The following is a 15,504-nucleotide window of genomic DNA, read 5'->3' as shown; positions in this document are numbered from 1 at the left end:
TTAACGAAAAAAAAAAAAAAGGAAGAAGGAAAGGAGGGAGGTGCTAAGGAGCTCCAGTTTGTCCAAGTTCAGTTTATCTGGTAGGTCAGATTTCAGTGTGGGCAGAAGAAGACAGGTCTGGTGTAGAGACTGAGTTATAAATTGTCTGTAAGGAGACAGGCAAAGGAAATTCTGCATTTATTCAGAGACAGGAGAATAGACAGCTGAAATGGAGACCAGCAGGATATACAGGAGTGGTGAGAAGCTGAAAATAACCCACCAAAAGGTTGACCCACCTAGTAAAGTGAGGTGATAGTCAGGAGGTGACCTAAGAGTGGGCAGAACAGGAAAAAGTCAGAGAAGATTTAGATAGCAGGGAGAGTTTAGTAGTGTCTGTGGAACCTGATGGTCCAGGCAAGATAAGTCTGGCATGTAATTTGGATGGAAGGCCTTTTTGTGTTTGCAGAATTTTATCTTTAAAAAAAAAATTAAAAAAAACTTCTCTAATTTTGAGCCTCTCCTTGCATCAAGTGATTGCCAAGGAATGCTTTGATATTCTTACCTCATTAGCTTTGGCACACAGCGAGGCAGCCAGGAACTGCCCTGTGTCTGGCTCCCGTGGAACCTGTTTTGGACATGCAGCTGGCAGCCCTTTTCTAGGCTAAGAAAGCTGAGCAATTCCTTCTTCCCAAGAAAAGCTGGGGGTTCCATCCTCCTTCTGCTTCTTTCTGTGTGGCAGATAGAAACCAAAAAAGAATGAAGCATCACTGAGCTAAAACAGGAATGGCCTCAGTCAAAATGTCAGGTCTTGGTGCTGAAGAGAGGGTGAGGCTGGGAAGCAGCTGGGTCCACCATGACAAATGCTCCTTGTGCTGATGGCTATCAGCCATGGGACAGCAGGTGAAGCTTTTGTCAAGTGTCACATTGCTTGTGCTACTGATCCTAACATGAACTTAGGCATTTGTGTAGATCAGGAGTGATAAAAGTCCATTTATGGTGACATTTTTTTCCAAGTCGGGTTCAAGCATCAGACCCTTGCTCATTTATTGTCCTCTACAAGGGTCTGACATCCAGACTCCTTCCACTTCTGACCTCCGAAGTTTCCCAGGCATCTCAGCACACACCTCTCCAAACAGAGGGGAGAACCCAGAGACCTGTGTAGGTCCAGTCACTGACCAAACCAGCAATGCTCAAGTCCCAGAGGGACTCAGTCTGGAATGAAAGCAACAGGCTGTCCACCAAGTGCAATAGTGGTCACTTTCTGTTTTTCAAGAAGGGCTTAGCTTCAAAGTTATTAGGAGATCTTTGTGGTTAGGGCACTTCTCAGGAAGTGGAAGTTATATGGTGGTGCTTCTTGGGCATGAGTCACTTTCTCAGGCAATGCTCCAAAATCTCTGGCTTCTGGCCAGTCCTAAGCTCTTCTAGGATTCCTGGGAAATAGGGTTTTCCCATTTGAGCTTGTTGTGTAATCAATTCTACCCACTTACTCCATGTAGTGCTGGTTGTGTGAGGTGTTGAGGGGATATTTCCTCTAAACATCTGGTGTAGGATGGGCAATCACAGTGCCAAGAGGTGCCAAGCTTCTGTCTCAACAACTTCTGAGGCAGCTCAAACCCCTTTTTAGGCTGCTACCATTGCTCTTTCAGCTGGAGTATTGTGGCCTCTTATCCTCGATAACTCCAGCTCCAAAACCCTCATGTCGACCTCGGGTTTGTCCTGAGGTCTTTTGCCACAGGCTCCAGGTGAGGCCCCTTGGTGGAGGGGAAGGAATGTTACAGGGACAGTGCTGCTCAGCAGGAGCCAAAACACTGCTGTGTTATCAACACCCTTCCAGCTACTGATGCCAAGCAAGCACAGTGAGGGACGACTGAACTCTATCTCAGCCAGACCCAACAGAGATGTGCTGCTGCCTCTGAGGGTTTGCATATTCACAATCTCCACACAGAGTACCTAAACCAATTCCTTAACATGGTTTATAAAGAGTCTCTGGTGGAGAGAAAGGAAAGGATGGGAATTATTTTTATTGGACTTTGCTACCACAGAGAACAAAAGAGTGCATATTTGTAAACCTCTGTGTAACACACATTGCATGATGTGAGTGTTCTCCCTGCCTAATCTCAAAACACATAAAACAGAGCAAGAGATGGCCAAGGACAAAGGGGAATTTTCAGAAAAAAATATAAGTTCTTTCATAATGATACAGACAAAATAATTTAGAAATTGTTTTCCTGAAAATAAGTGTCTGGGAGATAAACATGATTGAATCATCTAAGTAAATTGTGGAACTGATCACTGCAAGAGGTGAAAATGTAGAAGGGTTTTCCAAGTGATCAGACAAATTAATGGAAAAGATGTGGCTAGTACTTAGATAATGGCATCATCATCATTGTCATTACTATTATTGTTTTTATCTGGCTTAATATTCAGTGTTTTGGTTACCATTGCCAAGGAAATCCAAAACCATGGGATGCTGGAATGGGGTAAATAAGTTAGGGAAGGACCATTTTGTACCAGCTGTTCCTAGTGTTCTTTCCCTAAGCATACACATCTACCAGGGAGAGAACTTTCTGGTCTGACTAAATTATGTTCTTACAAAATTCAATGCTAATTGAGAAGCAGGCATAGTAGAAAGGACAGACTTCAGCCTATCAGGTGGATGTTGGAAGCTGGGTTGGAATTCAAGCAGTCACTAGTAGAGTAGAGAAGAGGATTGGCCATTTAGAAGAGGGCCCCTAGCAGGTAAATTCCCATCACCAGCCTGCACATTCCCTGCTCCAGTGGGAACCTTGTCCATGCCTGGGGACTCTTCCCTGGGGATGGCTGAGCTCAGTTAGTGACTGAGCATGCAACTGAATTAGTCTTCAGCTTTCTGGGTGGGCCCTGCAAACACAGCAGCATTGCACAGGAGATGGCCAGAGCAGCTGTTACTGTGTTCCTTGACAGCAGGGTGAAGCCTGCCCAGCCCTCTCAGCAGTCACACGGAACAGGCAGGTGCCTCTCCTGAGATGACTGAGGCCTCTCACAGGGCTACCAGCCCTGTCTAGCAGCCTTGACTATGCAGAATGTAGAGGAAGCCCCAGTGTTTCCTACTGACTTTGCTGTGCAGCAGCATTTTCAGCTGCTCTGCTCCATGCTCCTGCTCTAGGTGAACAAGAGGGATTCACATCATCTCCCTATCTACTTAAGTAATGTATTAATCTACCTCTAGTTGCTCTTTCTCATGCCCTGACTACTTTCCCAATGATGTCCTACAACCTGATTAATGGGTACAGGCCACATCTTGGGCAATACTGTTCTAACAGCCTGTTAATATTAACTAGACACTTTGATAGAATTACTTGTTGCTTAGAATCATGGAATGGATACCTAGCCCTACCCATTAGGCAGAAAATATTTGGGGCTCAGATACAGTCTAAGGAAAGCATACACGACCTGTCTGGTCACATATTTGTACAAAAATATATGGTTAGCTTATTCCCTGCATGGTCCTAGCTCCCCTGCACTGTGCAGGCACGGCCCACGAGTCACACAGGCAGGATGCAGCCACACTGTCCAGAGGCAGCTGGAATTAGCTCTGTGATGTTGTGCTCTAACCCCAGCCAGCAGCCAAGCCCCACACGGCCGCTTGCTCACTCTCCCATCAGTGGGATCAGGGAGAGAATCAGAAAAGTAAAAGCTAGAAAAGCTGTGGGTTGAGATAAAGACATTTTAGTGGAAAAAGCAAAAGCCACACATGCAAGCAAAACAAAACAAGGAATTAATTCACTGCTACCCATGGCAGGTGCTCAGCCATCTTCAAGAGAGCAGGACCCCATCACATGTGACAGTGACTTGGGAAAACAAATGCCATCACTCCAAATGCCCCCATCCTTTTTCTTCGCCCCACTTTATATTCTGAGCATGATGCCATATGGTCTGGAATATCCCTTTGGTCAGTTTGGGTCACCTCTGTCTCCTTCCAGCTTCCCATGTACCCCCAGCCTCCTCACCAGTGTGACACTATGAAAAGCAGGAAAGGCCTTGGCTCTGTGTAAGCCCTGCTCAGCAACAACAAAAATATCTCTGTATTATCAACCCCTGCTCAGCACAAATCCAAAACACAGCCCCATACCAGCCACTGTAAAGAAAATGATCCTAGCCAAAGCCAGCACGTGGATACAAGTAAAGCTGGCAGGTGAATCAGCCCCCCTGACTATTTGATTTACTAATACAGATGTAGCTTATGTGCCTTTGATTATTGGCAAACCAGGTTATATCTGTAAATTAGACATGGTGACATCTTAAATTTCCTGTACCCAAATATTTTCTTGCTTTTGTCACCTGACTCTCTACAGAACTAGAGGAATGTTATGCCTTGGAGTTACATCCAGCACTACTTGATGATATATACAGGACCAAAGGAGCCCTTCACAGATGAGGAGACTGGTCAAGCACTGCAGCTCCAGGCAATAGCAAAGACTCAGACATTTATGATTCAATCTTGTGTAAATCAAGCAGCATTTGAGTCTCATCTAACAATGGTTTTTTATATACACTGTCTTCACGTCCAACTTTTTCTAAAACATCTAAAAGCTACATCCTCACTTTGTGTCTGAAATAGGAAAGAGAGGTTCTCATGCATGGAGGGGGTCTAATATTACTGCCTGTTACTTGTAATGTGTGCAGGAACTGATTTCCTTTCCTGGTAAAGGAAAGTGCAGTTCAAGTGCATAACAATTTGGAAATTAGAGAACAGAAGCACATAACAGCTGAGGCTGGAAGGGACCTCTAGAGATCATTTAGCCCATGCCCTGCCACCCTTCTTAAGGCAGGGTCACCTAGAACACTCCACCCAAGACCACGTCCTCATGGCTTTTGAATATCTCCACCGATGGGGACTCCACAGCATCTCTGGCAACCTGTGCCAGTGTTTGGCCATCCTCACAGTAAAAAAGTGGGGTTTTATTTCAGATAGAATTTCCTGTGCTTGAGTATGTGCCCATTGCCTCTTATCCTGTTGATATCTGAGAAGAGGCTTTGCCTTCATATCGTCCCATGAGGTATTTATATCAAATAAAAAGGCTTTCTCTTCTCCACTGCAAACATTCACAGCTCTCTCTGCCTTTCCTCATGTGACAGTTTCTCCTGTCCTTTAACCAACTCTCAGATACTTCATGGGACCCAATCCATTGAGGTCATACCTTTGTCATCCAGGAGAGCCCAGCACTGGCACAGCATGCCAGGGCTGAGCAGAGGCCGTGTCACTTCCTTCAACATGCTGGCAACACTTTGCTGATGCAGTCCAGGGTACTATTAGCCTTTTTTGCCATGAGGGAGAATTGCTGGCTCATGGTCAGCTTGTCCACCAGGATACTCAGGGCCTTTTCCTCCCATGTTATTTTCCTGCTGGTTCACCCCTAGTCTGTACAGGAACATGGAGCTATTCTTCCCCAGGTGTAGGACTTTGTATTTTTCTCTACTGAGCTCAATGAGATTTCTCTCTGCCCCTTTCCCCAGGCTGTCCAAGTCTCTCTGAATGGAATCAGCCACTCATCACAATTTTGAACCACTAACAATTTTGCTGAGCTTGTCCCATCACCCATCACCAAAGTTATTAATGAAGATGTTAAGTAACAGCAGTCTCAGTATCAACCTTTGGGTGCACTCCTAGTAACAGGCCTCCCAGTGGACTTTGTGCCACTGATCACAACCCCTTAAGCCTGTCAATTCACACAGTTGTCAGTCCACCTCATTGTCCACTTATCATCACACACTTCTCTGCTTGCTATGAGGATGTTACAGGTGACAGTTTTGAAATCCTGGCTAATGCCAAGAAAGAGAACATCCACTCATCCACCAAGCCACTCTTCTCATCTTAGAAGGTCACGAGTTTGAATAAGCACAATTTCCCTTTCATAAATCTATGCTGACTATTCCAAATCACTTTGATCAAACAAGGCTTCTTCCACTTTTCTGAAGAAGGCCTCAGCTATTTCTTATTTCCAATCCAGTAATCTTACAAGATACACACAACTACACAACCCAAGTTGGTGTATTCACTAGTACAAAATTAATAACTATTCAACTTCAGGAAGGTTTCTAATGTAGTCCAGTGGACAATGATTAAGTTGTGGCAGAGACACACACAAACACAGAGAGGAAAAGATCAGAAAATGTATCATGGTTGGTCCAGAACATGATGTTGCTTTTTGAAATTAAACAGCCAGAGCACTGCTGTGTGTGATGGAACATCATAGGTCTGCTCTGAATATCTCAGACTAAAAGAGGGTAACACTAAAAGCAGAAAGGGATCTTCTCAAAGTAGAAGTTTTTTGGGCTCTAAATACTGCATCAGGAAGTTTGGGCAGGATGTAAGGCACATATCCTGATGTTCAGAAGTCAGACTCCACCAGGAAGGATATCCCTCCTTCCTGATTCCCTGCTACTCCCCAGTCTGCTTTTATGTTTTGGGGCATACCCAGGATCCATGGAAAAACACAGCACCAAAGGAGTTTTAATAGGTGTTATGCTTCCTCAAATTTGTACCATAAAGCCTGATTGTATCCATTAATGTTTTATGAGGTTATTACTTGTGTCAGGTAACACATGACAGATAGGAAGTCACATCAACCATTTGGTTTTAGCTGACAGAACATGTGCATCTCCTCCTATCTCCAGTTTGTGATGAACAATGTCCTCATATCCTCACCTCTGCTGATGCTCGCCTTCATCTTCTAGCTTGGTGCCCTTTTCATAGACCATTGGAGAAACTTTCCTGATCTTCTAAGCACAAATTCACATACCCTAATTCTTCACAGATTTCCAGTGTAAGACCAATATTCCATATTTCCAATGTTACTGACCTCATATTTCACTCCTCTATCTTCAAACCCATATGGCATTTGTTTAAAAGATACCACACCTCAGATCAGAGACCTGTTACTTATGAACACTACACAGAACCATGCAAACCACTGCCTGACAGAAAGGCATCTCCAGAGCATTTAAAATCAACTCAAGGCAGGCTGCTAGATGTGGGTTCCCTCACCCGTGTTGCTGTGGATGCAGTTACAGCACTGAGGTTACCTTGGCATCACACAGGCAGTAAGTGACATCAGAGAGACATCCAGCAGGAGGGTTTGGCAGTTGGAATGGGTAAAGAGATTCTCCTTCATTTTTCTTGTCTGCTTATCCACTCACTGATGATGTTGTATTACCTACATCTGCACTCAGGGCTCGTTTAAATGCATGAAGGCAATACCCTTAGAGTCCTTCGCAAATACATTGAACATATTTTGGGTAAAGTTTTGTTTAACATTTTTAAAAGAGGAAGACAGACCAATAGTACAGCATGCTGGCTGTCCTGTCCTGTCCTCTACAGCATTTATGAGTATCCAATGGGTAGAGAGAGAAAGCTGTTTCTGAGGAGTATTTACCCCTTTTGAATGTTGCATTTAAATTGTGCAATTATAAGAACAATACAAAAATCACAAAAATGGTGATTTTGATAAAAGCTTCATCCTTTAAAAAATCTAGAAGAGACAGTAGATGACTTTGCTGCATTTAGGCCTTGTCCTTAATAGCCCCTTTTGCAGGAGGTGTAAGGAATGGCATAAAATTTCAAATTAATGTAAGAGAAGAAAGTGGTTATTGCTCTGCTGACACATGTACTTACACACATCTCTCTGGGAAGATAAAATAGCCTGAAGTGTATCCACATTTTAAAGCCTCTACCAGACGACACAAAACTGTTGTAAAGTACTTTAAGTGGTTTCTCTTAAATTATTCTCATCTTCTGGTAGTTAAGATTACCACACAATTGAAGATTTTATGCAAAAACTATTATTTTGTTCGTAGCAAAACCAAAATCTCCTCTTGCTGCAAGCTAAATTTCTTGTGGATCCTGGAAGAAAGAGTAAGAAATCAAGCACAGGATTGTGCAGACATTAGAGCTCATTCTTGTGCTTTCAGTAAGGCCCTCTGTGGATGACAAAAATACATTTGTACTTATCATTATATGTTTGGCTTCTTCAGTTGCTGCCTGGAAATAAATATTGCACTAGCACATTTTTGGTAGCATTGTAAAAAAAATCACAAGAGCAGCTCAGGAATATTTCACTGTTAATAATACCTTGAGCTTGTCTAACAGGCTTACTCAGTGACCTTGAAGCAAGCACTGAACTCTACAGCTGGGAGGGAAAAGGGGAAAACATGGCTTTCAGGGAGTGTTCAAGTGTGCCCCAGCCATGGCTGGCTGTTAGCCACAGCTGGGGAATAGTCCAGTGACAAAGATGGGAAGTGCCAATGCCATTTTCCCAGCAAAGCATTAAAACCATTTTCCCCTGCTACCAATGCCACTGTTTTAACCATGCATTGAAAACAAAGGGCATCTGTTCTTATGGATTTAAAAACATAGTTTGCTTTATATATAGAAAGAATAAATCTGTTTAGTTTTTCTTCATTGTCAGACATGACTCTCTTTGGGCTTATGGCCATTCATGTTCAAACTCCAGTTGTTTCCCCTTGTGTTTCCCAAGTGTTATTTTTATAAAGCAGTTGTTCCTCTCTAACTGGATAGCAGCAGAAGTAAATCAGCTTCCACGTGTTGAGAAACAAAGGAACAATTAAACATTCAGCCGAGCTTGCCTCAACAGATTACTCTACTTTTTTTTTTTTAATATACTTTCAAGGCAATTTGAAAGGAAAACTGCCCAAGAGCTCAGAGGATTTGGGAGGAGGTGCTCTGAGCAGCAACTGTGACTCTCCTGGGAGATTAGGGGCTATATCCTCCCCTCACTTAAGCTCCTGCCCAAACAGAGCTGGGAGAATAATTTGATCTGTTTTCTTTCAGTGGTACTCTGAGGGCAAATTAATGTGATTAAAGATTTATGTTTGTCAGTTGAAGTTCAGTAATTTGGTATAGGACAGCGGCTCCAAATTTCTCAGCAGAATAAGCAAAATTCAAGTGTGAAGAGACTCTGCTTACGGTTCTGGGGAGAGGTGAAAAAGCAAAGTGGGATCAGGTGCCAGGATTTTGGGAGTAAGTGCAGCCAAGGCAGGCAGCTCACAGCTCCCCTGTCTTGCTGCCACAGGCAGCTGCCCAGCCTTGCGTGTAACATTGATGAGTCTTGCTCTGCCTTTCTCAGCCTGGGGCAGTTGTGAAAGAAGACTTGTTATTTCCATCCCTGCAGCCAACAGGTTTTACATGATCATCCCGTGGGCTGACAGCAAACAGGCAATGGAGGCCACCTGGGAAGCTGACAAGGCACTTCTGTTCAATTGCCTGGACATACACTTCCTTAAGTAGTAGATGGCACTTACATGCAGGGTCTCTCCTGTCTGGAAGCACATAGCTGTTAATAAGGCTAGGGCCATATTTTAGACCTTGAAAGCAATTGCCAGTTGCGTGATCTGAAACCCAGCAAAATTATTAAGCACCTTGCTCTAAGACATGAAAAAGTGGCAGAGATAGAGAGAGAAGGGCATCACCTACATGCCTTCAGTCAGAAGCTGCAGTAGGGACATGGTGCAGACACATCAGCCTAGCACTCCTAGGACATGCAGAAAAACACCAAACCTAGCTCAAACTGTTGAAGATAATTTCAACAGGTAGAAGGCAGACATGTGAGTTGGAAAACAGCGAAGATGATTATTAGCACTGTACAAAAAAGGCACCAGGGATCAGTAACGATGAGGGCTGATGAGCTGCTGCTGGGCTTGGAGCACAGGGTGCTGTTTCCCACTTGCTGAGCGGTTCTCCTGCCATTTGCCCTTTCCACAATGACCAGCTGGAGAGCTGAGCAGAAGTGCTGACAGCCCCTGGCATTTTCCCCCCTCTGGTTTTCTGCCTTTCTTTAGCAGGAGGAAGGTTCAGGTAATTGGCAAAGCCAGGGAGATGGTTTACCTGCAGCTGGTTGGACTGCTGGTGCTAGCAAATATTTCCAAGAAAGTGAAGCGTACAGATTCTGTTGCTGTTTTAAAATAAGATATGGTTCTGGGTTTTGCCACTGGTATTTAAAAAAAGAGAATGTTACAATAGATTTTATATTAATGGATGTATTCTTTATAGTTCTACAGTTTATTTGGGCTGTTCAAAATGCTATATTTTTTCCCAGGCAGCATTTCCTCATTAGCATCTCTTCAAACTTCACCTGATTTCTTTCTGCTCCTCAGCTCTGCCCTTAGGATAACTTCCTTTTGTTTTCTCACCAGTGTTCTACTAGCTTTCAGTTTTACTTTATTATCTTATTTTTTTATTCTTTTTCTCAGTTAACTAAACTGAACAACCAACACCATAAATATTTGTGACTTTGGTGATACTATATCATATAAGAAGGAGGGAGGTACAGGAAGGAAGTATATATTTTTAGAAGAAAAAAAGGATGTTCTGAAAGTACCTGAACACAGATGCCAGCAATGCTGGTATTGAAAAAAAATAGTATATGCAATGAGTGAATGCTTTTCTGATCTGAATTTATCTGAGGAATGAAACATGGTCTGATGGAGGAACTTTGGTCCTAACCACAGGATTTAAGATGACAATGTGACCAAGCAAATACAGTATGAAGCAAGAGACTTCTGTGTTTCTCTGGTGAACAAGGCCCAAACATCCCCATGCTGGCTGTAAGGGTGCACTCTATAGTCATGGTTAGAAGAGCACAGACTGACAGACTGGAAGAAACATCAGCCAGTGGACAGTCAGTGGGGGGAGAAAATGCCAAGCAGAGGTTTGTGTTACTAACTCAAAACTGGCCTGCAAATGGGCAAGACCAACAGATAAAGGTACTGGATGAGATTGGAAGCAATTTAGGTCCCGAACTTCTGTTCAGCTCATGTCCATTCAGCCCCAGCCCACTATCCTTCCTGACAGGTAAGCACAAGTCTCCATAGTGGTGCAGGCTGAGATGCTGTGCCAGGCATGGCAGCATGACAGCCACATCCATCTGTTTGCTAGAATTTAAATAATTAAATTCAAATTTTAACAAAAATATGAACCATCCAAACATAAAAAGGTACTTGTAGGTGTCTCACCAAGCAAAGCTTCTGGAAATGATACCTACTGTACAATACATGCCCAGAGAGAGGGCTCCAAATAATGCCAACTGATTTTCTCCCTTAAGCTCCAGATCTGCTGAAGAAGTCTCCTAAGACACAAAACACCTCCTCCACAGTCCTTATCTTCCTTTTCAAAGCCATGCTCAGGACTTCACCCCTGCTGTCGGTTCTGCGAGCTCTGTGCCGCCTTCCCATCTCACGCTCCCCAGAGATGCTTGCTGTGGCCTGGGCCACTTGCCCCTGGCCAGGGCAGGGCACATGTGCACCTCAGCTAAGGCTAAGGCAATGTGAAGAGGGAATGTCGTAAATAATTGTCCCTGCACATCTGCTGGGATGTTACCGGCACCTCAAGCTGCCCCTCGGGCACCTCCCCAGGCACTCCCAGAAGAGCAGTGAGCATGAATCACAAGCACAACCTGTTCATGCCTTTAGCCACGGCTCCTCGGCCTCGCAACAAAAAAAAAACCAACCCGTGCCTTGAAGTACCTCAGGGAGTGGCCCGCAGCAGCACATCCCGAGGCAGAGCTGACTGCGGAAAATAAAACAGGAGCTTCCCGGCAAGGGCTGGGCCGGAGCCGGCACCTGAGTCACCGCGGCGGGAGCTGCTCCCTGAGGCGATCCCCCGATCCAGCCTGAGGCACAGAGCCACGGCACCCCGCTCCCAGCTCCTTCCCAGAGCCTGCAAGGACACTCCTCCGCCTACAGCTTCCTCAGAATGCAGAATGTTGTCTGGCAGACAAAACGGAACTGAGTACAGAATTTGGGTTTTTTCCTCTTCACAAGAGATGGAGGGTTTTTTCAGATAAAATAGCATTTAAAAGGAAATATGATAACTATGGGGGTTTTAAATAGCTTTTACCCAAAGTGAAGTAATTATTCATGATCCAAGAACAGTTTGCCACACAAAATCCAATTTTTAGTTGTTGTCTAAAATCAATATGAGGCTCGTTCCTTCTGCTGTTAGAATCAATGGCAATTTGAGTTTAAGAAGCTGGATCTTGGTTCTGTACAAATGTAAACCAGATCTTTCCCTCTTTGAAAAAAAGAAACCCATCACACCTTAGCTATGTTAGTTTACTGCACCCTACCCAGGCAGGTTGCTGACACAGTTCTACATGTGGGCAATTAGGTGTGCAATGTTGTGCTGCAAGCATCAACTAGGGATGAGTATTTTATAAAGCCAACATTGCCCATCATTCATTTGGGATTTGCAAGCTTCCCCTGCTGATTCATGTCAAATCAATTCTACATACTGTAGAGTACAATGGTGCAGTAAGAAACACTGATAACTGTATTAAACAGAGGCACTGGTCTGTGGTGCTAATACACACAGAGTGGAGGTCAAAGCCCCTCAGTGCCTGTGTGGCCCATCCTGCCACCCCTGGGGACAGTCATCCTTTAAAGCCGCAGCGCTGGGAACGCTAAGCCTCCTTGTCAGAGCAATGTTCCAGAAGAAATCAGATGACTGCAGCTTTTAAGTCAATCTGGCAGAGGCTAGGGTTGAGGAAAGGGCAGGGGAACAGCAAGCACCTTGAAATAAAACACAGAATCCAAGTATAACAAAGCTATGTGTTTGAAGCAGGAGGGGTGGTAAGTAGTCTTGCCCACAGGTCACATCCCACAGAGCTCCTTGTGGATGGGGCAGGACCTCTCTGCAGCAGGCACAACACACAGTTGAGGAAGAGATGTGCTGCCTCAACCCACCCTGGCATCCAGGCACTCATGGGGCAAACATACATTGCTGCTTCAGTGTCAGAAATCTGTCAGCTCTATGAGCTGAAACACTTTTCTACCTTCCTTTAAAAAAGACAACTCTCCACTATAAAAGGCAGAGCTGGACTCAGTTATTCTGCCATTCTGATCTTAATGGGCTTCACGCTGTTGGCATTATTAGACAAGTCTTTACAGTGTGGGTGGAAGCAGAAAGTCTGCCAAGAGCTCCAAACTATGTGAAGAATGGGGGTTTCTGATGAGAGCCTCTGATGATGAATCTCCTGCTACTGCATTCGTGAGAACAGGGCAGAAGTCTGAGCTCTGCACTACCTTTTCTCTGCTGACAGTGCTCTCACTGCTGGGCTGGAACAAAAATGCAATGATTATAAAAAGTGACACGATCAATGATCCATACAAGGGATGTAACAAGGCAACTACCTTGTCAAAATGATATGAGGAGCGGTTATAGGAAAAAAGCAAATAGACTCAGTGATGCTTTCTTTTCCTCACAAAAGTAGGTTGAAAAAAGCAGGACACATCAAAGCTGGCAGTTCATTGAACTTGGCAGCAGTTCCAAGGTAGAATGTCTTGTCCATGCTGTGCGGGGCTCACACCCACTATCTGCAAGAGATAAGAAACAAGGAGCATGGACACCTCGCACAGAATAAAGCAGTGAACTTATTATTCTTCCAAGTTTCAGAGGATGTTTTATGCAGCACCCTACAAAGAAAATCCACATAGTTAAATGAGAAACTATTGTAATAAAATAGCAACCCCCTGTCTGGCAGGTGGCATAAAGGAATTATGTAAAAAACACACTCCATTGAGCCTCTAATGCTTCTACTGATATACAATAAAAAGACAAGAAGAGCTGTTTACAAAGACTATCCATGTATGTTAAGCCCATGCAAAAAGCTCCATTCAAGTGAAAGGTGAGGAGGGTGTCAGGATGTCACCCATCTGGAGCTAAAGCCTCAAAGCAGTTTTTCTCAGTGATAATTGCATCTGGAGTTGAGTGCATTTCAGCTCAGACAATTTTTAACTTGTCTAATTTTAGCATGTTGGTAGTGATACTATGATTATGAGAACAGAGGCTCTCTCATATACATATCTAGAAGAGTTGGTGGTGCCGAGGAGAGCTGGTAGCAGCAGTAAGTGTCCTCAGCAGACACTGAACTACTGTAGCTCTTGTTAAAATACACCTAAGGACTCAGGTGCCTGCAGCTGACCAAGTGCCTGAGCAGGAGCAGGAGCTAAAAGCTCTCAGTCCTCAGCAAAAGCATAGCATGGTACCTTTGATCTGCAAAGGTTTAGACTCATGCGCTTCATTTCTCATTTCCAACAGAAGGTAAGAGCACAAACAACTTAGTTCTGTGGCTTGATGAGGTGATTCATTTAAGACCAGTAACCTGGCATTTCTGAGTTCCAGCTGTTTTGTCCTGACACAGAAAAGCCATCCTGAAGATGAAAGGGTCCAGGGATATCCCGCAACAGCCATTCCCATGCAGAGGCCGGGGGCAGCACTGAACAAGCCACAGCAACTTTCAATTTTAGAATAATTCAGTGAATAAAATTACTCCAACAATAAAATGAAAGCAGCCTTTAGTCCAACTATACTAAAGCACTTCCTTTTAAATGAGAAAAACACAATTACAAGAACACAGAATGCCTCTAAATTTGATTAGATACAAATTTGGTATTTAAAGGTATCAAATCATAAGAGTACAACAATTAGATGGTGATACAGCTGAAGCAGAAAATGAGATCAAGTTCAGAAACAAAATACTTTGTCACAGAAATCATGGAAAAGATAAACCTTAAATGCAAGAGACAAAACTGTGGTGGGACTCAAAAAGCAGGACTTGCCTCATTTAAAATGGAGTTATGTGGGAGAAATAAGGACAGACCAAAAACAAGGACTGGATCTCATAATTCCAATACTTTCATAAAGATGGCTGCTTAGAGATGTGGATGCATTAACCTTCTACTCAGGGGAGCAGTCAACATGACCCACATCCATCACATCATCAGTGCCATGAAGCTATGTAGGATGGATATGGATGTGAAAGGTCACTATGTGATTCTGACAATAGTGTAATCATGCCATCCTCCTTTTCAAACAGACCAATAAACACAAGAAACCATAATAATTGCTAGTCAGATATTGCTGCTCAAGTACTGAAATGAAAATTTGTGTCACAGGATTGGAAACAAAAATTACAGCAGACAAATAAACAGGTTTTAGCAGACTGCAGCTTGAAAATGCTAAAAATGCAATAAATTATGAAAGCAGGAATTTGTAAAGAAGACTATAGACCAAATTATGTACCAGAGGCACAGAAGAAATGTTAGGTGTCATCAGAATAGGTGTAAGTCTCAATGAAAAAAAGCAAAAACCTAAAATACAGGACTGTAAGCTCAAATGTATTTATACCTAAAAGACAAGTCTGGAGAAATGTCACCTCAGCAGCATAAAAAAAAGTTTTGGAAGCAAACCCAAGTATTTTAAATACTATTTTCATGCTGAAGTAACTAGACACTTTGTTTAAAAAGAGTTGTGAGGAAGGCAAAACGCAAGAAACCAATGAGACTGACCAGAGCATTGTTTTAAATATAATTTTTTTTCAAAAGTGTAAATCAGGCTTGCTTCTTTGAAGACCAGTCCCCAGAGACTGCAGCTCAAAGCAAGAACTCTTCTTTCCCAGGACCCCATCATGACCTTCTGTGGACTTTAACATGGCTTTGGTTGGCAGGCACAGTCTCAACCTACACACTTGG

General features: G+C 43.5%; 1 long non-coding RNA gene across 3 annotated transcripts in view; it reads right to left on the bottom strand.

Annotated features, from left to right (window-relative positions):
* Nucleotides 1–11,626, bottom strand: part of LOC135296181 (uncharacterized) — a 28,631-nt gene extending 17,005 nt beyond the window's left edge. For all 3 annotated transcript variants that reach the window (XR_010358231.1, XR_010358229.1, XR_010358230.1), the window contains exons 1-2: nt 11,500–11,626; nt 542–707 (exon numbers count right to left, since the gene is read on the bottom strand). This is a non-coding gene — a long non-coding RNA (uncharacterized LOC135296181). The remainder of the gene's footprint in view (nt 1–541; nt 708–11,499) is intronic.
* Nucleotides 11,627–15,504: the final 3,878 nt, after the last annotated feature.

Source organism: Passer domesticus, chromosome 3, assembly GCF_036417665.1.
Source record: "Passer domesticus isolate bPasDom1 chromosome 3, bPasDom1.hap1, whole genome shotgun sequence".
NCBI lineage: Eukaryota > Metazoa > Chordata > Aves > Passeriformes > Passeridae > Passer > Passer domesticus.
The sequence above is the reverse complement of the archived record's forward strand: the minus strand, read 5'-3'. Positions and strand labels throughout refer to the sequence as shown.